Genomic DNA, 11,465 nt, shown 5'->3' on the forward strand with positions numbered 1-11,465 from the left:
TACACAAAAAAATCAACTCAGGGTGACGTCAGCATCATGGCGGAGTGAGCTTTCCCGTGAACTCTTCCCCCGACAAGATACAACAAAAGTAACAGCCACAGACCAACAACGGAATCCCAGACAGTGAAAACCTAGAGCGGAGGGATCCACACTGCCGCACATCTGAGAGCGGAACGTGCTGGGCCCCCGGAGGAAGTGGGGAGAGGTAAGGAGAACTCCTCTCCCTCCCCATCAGATCAGCGATCCCGGTCTGCGCGGCTCCCAGAGAGGGGGGAGGGGCGGCCCTCGGCAGGAAAACTGTAGCTCTTTCGGCTCTCTCAGCCAGTGGGAAACTCCCGCACAGAGGACTCAGAGGAGCCACAGGGCTACCATCAACATCTGAGCACCCCAGAGAGTGGATAAAGAGGGGCAAACGAGAAGCCTCCCACGTCAGGGACCCAGAGGGCAAAAGAGAGAGCTCCCCGCTCCCCGCTCCCCGCAACCCGGAGTCTGCAGCTCGACCAGACCAGACCTAGCCATCCGAGGCAGACCTGATCAAACGACTGGACCCGTGGAGCGCAGCGGGAAAAAACAAAACAAAACTGCGGATCGCAGCAGAAAAACTGGGGCAGAGCGCAGGGGGCTTAGACTACACAGCCCTTTACCACCAGACAGTGGCGGCAGGTGGAAATTGCAACCAGAGACTTCCAGGATGAGGAAAAACAAAACCAACACAGGAACCACAATGCAAAAATATATGAAATCACCAGACCAGAAACAAAATGACAAGCACCCAGAAATCAACCCCGAAGACACAGAAATCCATAAACTAAATGACAGAGATTTCAAAATAGCTATCATAAAAACACTCAACGAAATATGAGACAACACAGACAAACAATTCAATGAGATTAGGAGTTTCTTCACAAAAGAGATTGAAATCATAAAGAAAAACCAATCAGTGCTGATGGAGATGAAGAACACAATGGAGGAGATAAAGGAGAATCTGGAATCTTTAAAGAACAGAGCTGACAATATGGAGGAAAGAATTAGTACTTTAGAGGATAGGAATACAGATATACTCCAGATGGAAGAAGAGAGAGAACTAAGACTAAAAAGAAATGAAGAAAGACTCCGAGAAATATCTGACTCTATTAGAAAATGTAACATAAGAATTATAGGTATTCCTGAGGGAGAGGAGAGGGAAAGAGGAACAGAGAGCCTATTCAAGGAAATAATAGCTGAAAATTTCCCAAATCTGGGGAAGGAGCAGGAAATACCAGTAAGCAAAGCCAACAGGACACCTATATATATTAACAGACAAAGGCCTTCACCACGACACCTAGCGGTAAGGCTAGCCAGGGTCAACGACAAAGAAACAATATTAAAGGCAGCTAGACAAAAACAAAAAATAACGTACAAAGGAACTCCCATCAGGCTCTCAGCGGATTTCTCAACAGAAACTCTTCAGGCTAGAAGAGACTGGAATGATATATTCAAAATACTGAAAGACAAAAACTTTCAGCCAAGAATACTCTATCCAGCAAAAATATCCTTCAAATATGATGGAGAAATAGTAACTCTCCCAGATAAACAAAAGCTAAGGGAGTTCATGGCCACGAGACCCCCACTACAAGAAATACTCAAGAAGGCCCTCAGGCCTGAAGAAAAGAAGAGAAAGGGAACACAAAGCTTGGAGGAAGGAGAAAAGTAGGTAGACAAAATCAGAGAAATAGTAGATCTTTACCGGAATAGGTTAGCAACTACTTAAATACTAAACTCAAAGATCAAAGGAAGAAATTCACCAAAAATAAATTTAACCTCATCACTGTAAACACACAGCCACAACACAAGATAGAATAAGGTATAACAAGAGCAACTTAGAAGGGGAAGAGGAAAGTGACTGAATTGACTTAGTATAAGGAAATAGGAGGCTATCAGATAATGGACTATCTCATACACAAGATTTTTTGCCCAAACCTCAAGGTAACCACTAAACAAATAATCAAAGCAAAACCACATATGATAAACAAAGAGAAAACTAGAAGAATCATAAGACAGAACAACCAAACTGAATTGGCAGTCCAAAACAAATGGCACAAGAAACAAAGGAAATGCAAAAGAACCAGAAAATAAGTGACAAAACAGCAACATTAAGCCCTCATATATCAATAATTACCCTAAATGTAAATGGATTGAACTCTCTAATCAAAAGATACAGAGTGGCAGGATGGATTAAAAAGCAAGACCCAACAATATGCTGCCTTCAGGAAACACATCTTAGCACTAAAGACAAGCACAGGCTCAGAGTGAAAGGATGGAAGACAATACTCCAAGCTAATGGCAAACAAAAGAAAGCAGGTGTTGCCATATTCATATCAGACAAAGTAGACTTCAAGATAAAACAGGTTAAGAAAGACAAAGAAGGGAAATATATAATGATAAAAGGGACACTACATCAAGAAGACATATCACTTATAAATATATATGCACCCAACATAGGAGCACCAATGTACATAAAGCAACTATTAACAAACCTAAAAGGAGAAATCAACAACAACACAATAATAGTAGGGGACCTTAACACCCCACTTACAGCAATGGATAGATCATCCAGACAAAAAGTTAATAAAGAAATATTAGACTTAAATGAAAAACTGGACGAGATGGACCTAGTAGACATATACAGAGCACTCCATCCAAAAACAGCTGACTACACATTCTTCTCAAGCGCGCATGGAACATTCTCTAGGATAGACCATATCTTGGGAAACAAAGCAAGCCTCAATAAATTTAAGAAGATTGAAATCATAACAAGCATCTTTTCAGACCATAAGGCTATGAAACTGGAAATGAACCATGAAAAAAAAACTGGGAAAGTGACAAAAATGTGGAGATTAAACAACATGCTACTGAACAACCAATGGATCATTGATGAAATTAAAGGAGAAATCAAAAACTATCTGGAAACAAACGAAAATGATAACATGCCATATCAAACCATATGGGATGCAGCAAAAGCGGTCCTGAGAGGGAAACTCATAGCGATACAAGCCCACCTTAACAAACAAGAAAAAGCCCTAATAGGCAACCTTAAATTACACCTAACAGAACTAGAAAAAGAACAAACAAAGCCCAAAGCCAGCAGAAGGAGAGAAATAATAAAAATCAGAGCAGAAATAAATGATATTGAGACCAAAAAAACAGTAGAAAGGATTAATGAAACAAAGAGTTGGTTCTTTGAGAAGATAAACAAAATAGACAAACCCTTAGCGAGGCTTACTAAGAAAAAAAGAGAAAAGGCTCAAGTAAATAAAATTAGAAATGAAAGAGGAGAAATTACAACGGATACCATGGAAATACAGAGGATTATAAGAGAATACTATGAGAAATTATATGCCAACAAATTGGACAATCTAGAAGAAATGGATAAATTCTTAGACTTATACAACCTCCCAAAATTGAACCAAGAAGAAATGGAGAATCTGAATAGACCAATAACAAGTAAAGAGATTGAAATGGTAATCAAAAACCTCCCAAAAAATAAAAGTCCAGGACCAGATGGCTTCTCCAGTGAATTTTACCAAACATTCAAAGAAGATTTAATACCCATCCTCCTCAAACTATTCCAAAAAATAGAGGAAGATGGAACACTTCCTAAATCATTCTATGAGGCCAACATCACCCTGATACCAAAACCAGACGAAGACAATACAAAGAAAGAAAATTACAGGCCAATATCGCTGATGAACATTGATGCAAAAATCCTCAACAAAATATTGGCAAACCGAATACAACAATACATTAAAAAGATCATACACCATGATCAAGTGGGATTTATACCAGAGACGCAAGGATGGTTCAACATCCGCAAATCAATCAACGTGATACATCACATCAACAAAACAAAGAATAAAAACCACATGATCATCTCAATAGACGCAGAGAAGGCATTTGACAAGATACAACATCCATTTATGATAAAAACTCTCAATAAAATGGGAATAGAAGGAAAGTACCTCAACATAATAAAGGCCATATATGACAAACCCACAGCTAGCATCGGGGAAAGACTGAAAGCCATTCCTCTGAGAACAGGAATGAGGCAGGGCTGCCCACTCTCACCACTCCTGTTCAACATAGTACTGGAGGTTTTGGCCAGAGCAATTAGGCAAGAAAAAGGAATAAAAGGAATCCAAATAGGTAACGAAGAAGTGAAACTCTCACTATTTGCAGATGACATGATTGTATATATAGAAAACCCTAAAGAATCTGTTGGAAAACTATTAGAAACAATCAACAACTACAGCAAAGTTGCAGGGTACAAAATCAATCTACAAAAATCAGTTGCATTTCTATATGCTAATAATGAACTAACAGAAAGAGAACTCAAAAAGATAATACCATTTACAATTGCATCAAAAAGAATAAAATACCTAGGAATAAATCTTACCAAGGAGGTGAAGGACCTATACAATGAGAACTACAAGACATTATTGAGGGAAATCCATGATGACATAAAGAAATGGAAAGATATCCCATGCACGTGGATTGGAAGAATAAACATAGTTAAAATGTCTATATTACCTAAAGCAATCTACAGATTCAACGCAATCCCAATCAGAATCCCAATGACATTCTTCACAGAAATAGAAAAAAGAATACTAAAATTTATATGGGGCAACAAAAGACCCCGAATAGCTAAAGAAATCCTAAAGAAAAAGAACAAAGCAGGAGGCATCACAATTCCTGACCTCAAAACATACTACAAAGCAATAGTAATCAAAACAGCATGGTACTGGTACAAAAACAGACACACAGATCAATGGAACAGAATTGAAAGCCCAGAAATAAAACCACACATATACGGACAGCTAATTTTCAACAAAGGTGCTAAGAACATGCAATGGAGAAAGGAAAGTCTCTTCAATAAATGGTGTTGGGAAAACTGGACAGCCACATGCAAAAGAATGAAAGTGGACCATGTGCTATCGCCATTCACAAAAATTAACTCAAAATGGATCAAAGACCTGAAGGTGAGACCTGAAACTATAAAACTCATAGAAGAAAATATAGGCAACACACTATTTGACATTGGTTTTAAAGGAATCTTTTCGGATGACATGCCTACCCAGACTAGGGAAACTAAAGAAAAATTAAACAAGTGGGACTTTATCAGATTAAAGAGCTTTTATAAGACAAATGAAACCAGAATCAAGATGAACAAACAACCAACCAGCTGGGAGAGAATATTTGCAAAACATACATCTGACAAGGGGTTGATCTCCATAATATATAAAGAACTCACACAATTGAACAACAAAAAAACAAACAACCCGATCAAAAATGGGCAGAGGAAATGAACAGACACTTCTCCAAGGAAGATATACAGATGGCCAATAGGCACATGAAAAGATGCTCAACATCACTAATCATCAGGGAAATGCAAATCAAAACAACACTAAGATACCACCTCACGCCTGTTAGAATGGCTATAATCACCAAGACAAAAAACAACAAATGTTGGAGAGGGTGTGGAGAAACAGGAACCCTCATACACAGCTGGTGGGAATGCAAATTGGTGCAGCCTCTATGGAAAATGGTATGGAGATTCCTCAAAGAATTAAAAATAGAGATGCCCTATGATCCAGCCATCCCACTACTGGGAATCTATCCAACGCACCTGAAATCAACAATCCAAAGAGGCTTATGCACCCCTATGTTCATTGCAGCATTATTCACCATAGCCAAGATGTGGAAGCAACCTAAGTGTCCCTCGACTGATGATTGGATTAAGAAAATGTGGTATATATATACAATGGAATACTACTCAGCCATAAAAAAAGACAAAATCGTCCCATTTGCAACAACATGGATGGGCCTGGAGCGTATTATGTTAAGTGAAATAAGCCAGAAAGAGAAAGACAAACACTGTATGATCTCACTCATATGTGGAATATAAACCAACACATGGACAGAGAAAACTGGACTGTGGTTACCAGGGCAGTGGGGGTGGGGGGTGGGCACAAGGGGTGAAGGGAGTCATATATGTGGTGATGGACAAACAAAAATGTGCAACCCAAAATTTCACAATGTTAGAAACCATTAAAACATCAATAAAAAAAGTAAAAAAAAAAAAAATCAACTCAATGAATCAAAGACCTAAATAGGAGCTAAGACTACAAAATTCTTAGAAGAAAACATGGGCATAAATCTTCGTGACCTTGGATTAGGCACGGGCTTCTTAGATGACACGTTCAGTACATGTAAACAAAGAAAAACAGATAAATTGGACTTCCTTGCTATTAAAAACTTCTGTGCTTCAAAGAACACTATCAATAAAGTGAAAAGACAACCTACAAAATGGGAGAAAATATTTGCAAATCAAATATCTGATGAAGGTCTAGTATCCAGAATATATAAAGAACTCTTACAACTCAACAATAAAAAGACAACCCAATCAAAAAATGGGCAAAGGAGATAAATAGACATTTCTCCAAAGAAGTACATAGATAGCCAATAAACACATGAAAAGATGTTCAACATCCTTAGTCATTAGGGAAATGCAAATCAAAACCACAATGAGATATCACTTCATATCCACTAGGATGGTGTCTTAGTCTGCCTGGGCTTCTGTAACAAAATACCATAAACAGAGTGGCTTATAAACAACAGAAACTTATTTCTTACAGTTCTGAGGCTGGGAAGTCCAAGATCAAAATGCTGACAGATTCTGTGTCTGGTGAGAGCCTGCTTCCTAGATGGCCATCTTTTCACTGTAACCTCCCGTGTCAGAGGGGATGAGGGATCTCTCTGGGGCCTCTTTTATAAGGGTGCTAATCCCATTCATGAGGGCTTGGCCTTCATGACCTAATCATTAGGAGACAGGGCCTAATCCCAAAAGCCCCACCTCCTAATACCATCATCTTGGAGATTAGGATTTCAACATATGAATTTTGGGAGGACACAAACATTCACTCCACTGCTGATGGCTGTCATAAAAAAGACAGACAGACAAATGTTACTGAGGATATGGAGAATTTGGAACCCTTGTACATTGGTGGTGGGAATGTAAAATGGGGCAGCTGGTTTGGAAAATAGTTTGGAAGTTCCTCAAAAAGTTAAACAAAATAACCATATGACCCACCAATATATACACATATATACATGAAAACTTGTACACCAATGTTCATAGCAGCGTTATTCATAATAGCCAAAGGTGGAAAAAATCCTAATGTCCATCAACTGACAAATGGGTAAACAAAATGTGGTATATCCATACAATGGAATATTATTCAGCCACAAAAAGGAAAGAAATACTGATAAATACTACAACACGGATAAACCTTGAAAGTGTATGCTAAGTGGAAGAAGCCAGATACAAAAGACCACATGTTGTATTATTCCTTTTGTATGAAGCATCCAGCATAGACAAATCCAGCAAATTGGTAGTTTCCAAGGACCAGGGGAGGGAAGATGGGGAGTTGCTCCTAATGGGTATAGGTGATTTTTTTTTCTGGTGGGTGATGAAAATGTTCTAGAATTAGGTAGTGATGGTTACATAATTTTGTAGCTCTACTAAAAACCACTGAGTTGTACACTTTAATAGGGTGAATTTTATGGCTTAGGAATTGTAACTCAATATACAGGCAAAAAAAAAAAAAAAGGAAAAGAAAAAGAACACACACCTCGAACCCGTCATGAAGCAGCAGCAGTTTGTAGGCACAGTGTGGTCTAAATCCATACTTGGAAAATAAGTTTACCAGAGGAAACATTCTGCATGCAGAGAGAGAAGCTATTCTGTTTATATATTTTTTTAATCAAACTTTCTTGCTGCGCTAACAGTTTAGTGCCTTAGAGTAGTGTTTTTGAGACTTGGCATCTGATTCTGGAGGGGGTCAAGAAATAAATTTAATGTATCACAACTAACTTTTTAAATAAGCAAAAGCAAATAGAGTGGATGAGAAAGTATTAGAGTGCATCATGTGGATCCTTGGCAGAACCCAAGGACATTGGCACGATACTAAGCCTAATGCATTGTGTTGTGGGAGACAGAGAGGGGATGTGAACAATATATACAGTGGCTAAGAGCAGATTGTTTTATTCTGTGCACTGGCATCTGATTTGATTTTCGGTCATATTGACTATCAATATGACCACCACCCTATAATGGGAGAATCGAGTATTGTTTTAATTTTATATGAACATAATTTGAAGTTAGTTGTGAACTAAGATGTGGGAGAATTTTATTCATTTTTGGCAACACTGTCATGACTTTCAATTGAGTTTTGGTTAGGAATTTGCAGTGTGTTTTTTTTCAGAAACTGGACAATCAGGAAAATTTTGAGTGCATGACAAATATAGCATTTTAATTGAATTAGTTCAAATTGCCTTTAAATTGATTGTTTTAATGTTACAAAAAACAAGAATGAGAAGGTGAAAAATATGGGAAGAGTGAATAGTGATATCGGGGAAAGTGTCGACGTTAATCAGCAGACAGTGACTTCACTTGCACCTCATTAGGAAGAAAGAGTAGGTGCAAGACAGCTTTTAAAAAATAAGGTTTTGTCAAATGTGCAAAGCCAACAAAATGACATATACTATAAGTATTATTTGTAATGATATTCTTGCAAGTGAAAGCTTAAAGCTATCAAAATTAAAAAGATACTTGGAAACATGACATGCTGAATTAGTCAGTCCCTTGAATATTTTCAAAAAAAGAAAAAATATATATAATATGATGGGCAAACTTTCTGCGTCACAATGTAACTGTCAATGAGAAAGCCTTATTATCGTTGTATTGGGTTGCACATTATGTGCCAACGGAGAAAATTGCTCACATGGCTCCTGAAAAAAATTATTCTTTTGGCATGTGTTTTGGTGTGTACAATTTTTATGGCAAATCCATCGATAAAAATATATCATAGCAATAATAGAATTTCTCCTTGAATCTGTAGTGTTGCAGAACGTTAGAAACAATGCTTATTATGCTGTTAAAATCTAGTATAGAATTTGTGATCCAGTTTGACAAAGACAAGTTGAAAATTGCACAACACAGTTTATGTCTGAAATGAGTGGTAAGGCCATTTTAAGGAAGGTTTGTTATGTGTTTAGTTAACCTCCTCACACAAAACTGGATTAAAAATATTTACAGAATTGACAAGTGCAATTTGGGTCAATATAAATTAGTCTGGAAAAATGAAAATATAACAAAGTTATTTAAAAATTGTTAAAAGCATCTAAAAACAATGTTATTTGGCATACTCTTTTACGTGCTGTAATCTTTGGAAAACAAAGATCCTGCTGAAATTCATGTATATGTTAAAAAAAACAGTGAAAGTTGTTAATTTGAAAAAACTTTTTCAGGGATTACAGCTGATCGTACCACTTAGTTGATCACATCAAAGGTAGGTAGTCGTCTTAAAGGAAAGTCCAAAGCAGGTTATAAGAATACAAGAATGAAACTCATATTTCTAGCTGAAAAGCAATCTCATTTGGAAAATCTTTTCAAAGTTGTTTTTGAGTAACTGATACTGGCTCCAGACAAGGTTGACATAAGGGAAGCCATATTGCAGAAAAGAAACCCTATCCTAACTTTGAACGACTTCTAACTAGCCCAGCTGGAATATGCACCCTCCAGGAGATCTAAGTGCTCTGTAGATTTTACGACCCCTGCTTGTGCATGTACCTCCCAGCTACGATAAGATGATAACTTTGTTCTTTTGTTCCTTAGGAATGTGATGACCCCCAGACAGAGAGTCTATGCTGATATTCATCATCAACGAAAACTGAAAGATCTGGTGTGGCAACTCCCAGTCTGTAACACCTGAGGGTCAACATTCCTAACCGCCTCCCCTATAACCCACCGGCCTATATAACTACTGTAAGACTTTGTGCCCCCTTAAGATGGTTCTTTCGGACATTAGTTGGCCATCTTCCCCCGTGCTAGCAAGCTATAATAAAATTTCCTTTCTCTGCTACTATCTTGCTTCTTGACGATTGGCTTTTGTCTCTCGGGGAGCAGATCATGCCCTTTGTGTGGTAACATAACAATATTGGCCTATTTGATATTTTTAAAATATTCTTAGAGAATTCAATTAGAAAGTTTTTGGGAAAACCGTTGCGACATTTCAAACCTATCCAAGCATTTCAAATGACATTACTGCTATGGCAAGCAAGATTTAAACATGTATGTCACTGGATCCGTGGTTCCGAATGTGGTCCCTGGTCCCTGGAAGCATCACCAGAGAACGTGTTACAAATGCAAACTCTTGGGCCCCACCCCAGACCTTTTGAATCAGAAACTCAGGGGGTGGGGCCGGCAACTAGTGTTTTAACACGCCCTCCAGGCGATTCTGACAGTAAGCTCAAGTTGGAGAACCAGGGTACTAGATGTTCCTAAAACCATTGCAACAAATGATGACATCTTAATGAAAGCAATTTGAATTAAATGAAATGAAATTAGAGATTTTTGTTGCATCTCATCTCTTGAGTTGGTATTAGTGTTATGCTGGCCTTGTAATGTCAATTGGGGAAATGTCACCTCTTTTTTGGGTCTTTGGAAGAAATTGTGTATTGTTGGTATTATTTCTTTCTTAAAAGTTTAGAAGATTTCACAGCCTCTTGGGACTGGAGTTTTCTTTGTGGGAAGGTTTTTAAATGATAGATTCAATTTCTTTAATAGTTATAGGGTTATTCCAATTTTCTATTACTTCTTGTGTCCATTTGGTAATTTTTTCCCCTACAAATTTGTCCATTCCATCTAAATTTTAAAGTGAGTAGGCATAAAATTGTTCATTAGGGGCCGGCCCCTTGGCTTAGCAGTTAAGTGTGAGCGCTCCGCTACCGGCGGCCCGGGTTTGGATCCCGGGCGCGCACCGACGTACCGCTTCTCCGGCCATGCTGAGGCCGCGTCCCACATACAGCAACTAGAACGATGTGCAACTATGACATACAACTATCTACTGGGGCTTTGGGGAAAAAAGGAGGAGGACTGGCAATAGATGTTAGCTCAGAGTCTGTCTTCCTCAGCAAAAAGAGGAGGATTAGCATGGATGTTAGCTCAGGGCTGATCTTCCTCACAAAAAAAAAAAAAAATTAAAAAAAAAATCGTTCATTAGATTCTCTTATGATCTTCTTAATGCGGAAGAATCTGAAATGATGTTCCCTTTTTTCAATTTTTGACATTAATTCTTGGTTGGAATCTATTCTTTTTTTTTTTTTTCATAGAGTCTATTCTAATTTGATTGATTGCTTTCTAGGACTGCAGCACAATAGTCAATCTGGGATTTTTTGTACTGCAGCTTAAAAAAAAAAGACAGAAAAATGATGGTTACGTAAGATGTTAACATTAGGGGAAGCTGTGTGAAGGGTGTAAGGGAACTATCTGTACTATCTTTGCAACTCTTTTGTAAATCTAAAATTATTCCAAATAAAAAGTTAAAAAAAAAACAGAAAAAATGGTATTAATCATCCACTTACTCACC

At 38.0% G+C, this 11,465-nt stretch overlaps 1 long non-coding RNA gene across 1 annotated transcript; it reads left to right on the forward strand.

Moving 5' to 3' along the window:
• LOC147914236 (uncharacterized) lies at nucleotides 1-9,962 on the forward strand. The gene is made up of 2 exons (XR_015555515.1): nucleotides 1-205; nucleotides 9,713-9,962. It is a non-coding gene; the product is annotated as an uncharacterized LOC147914236 (long non-coding RNA).
• The last annotated feature ends 1,503 nt before the right edge of the window (nucleotides 9,963-11,465 follow it).

Source organism: Ceratotherium simum, chromosome 21 (genome assembly GCF_057802395.1).
Source record: "Ceratotherium simum simum isolate JZ-2026a chromosome 21, ASM5780239v1, whole genome shotgun sequence".
Classification (NCBI taxonomy): domain Eukaryota; kingdom Metazoa; phylum Chordata; class Mammalia; order Perissodactyla; family Rhinocerotidae; genus Ceratotherium; species Ceratotherium simum.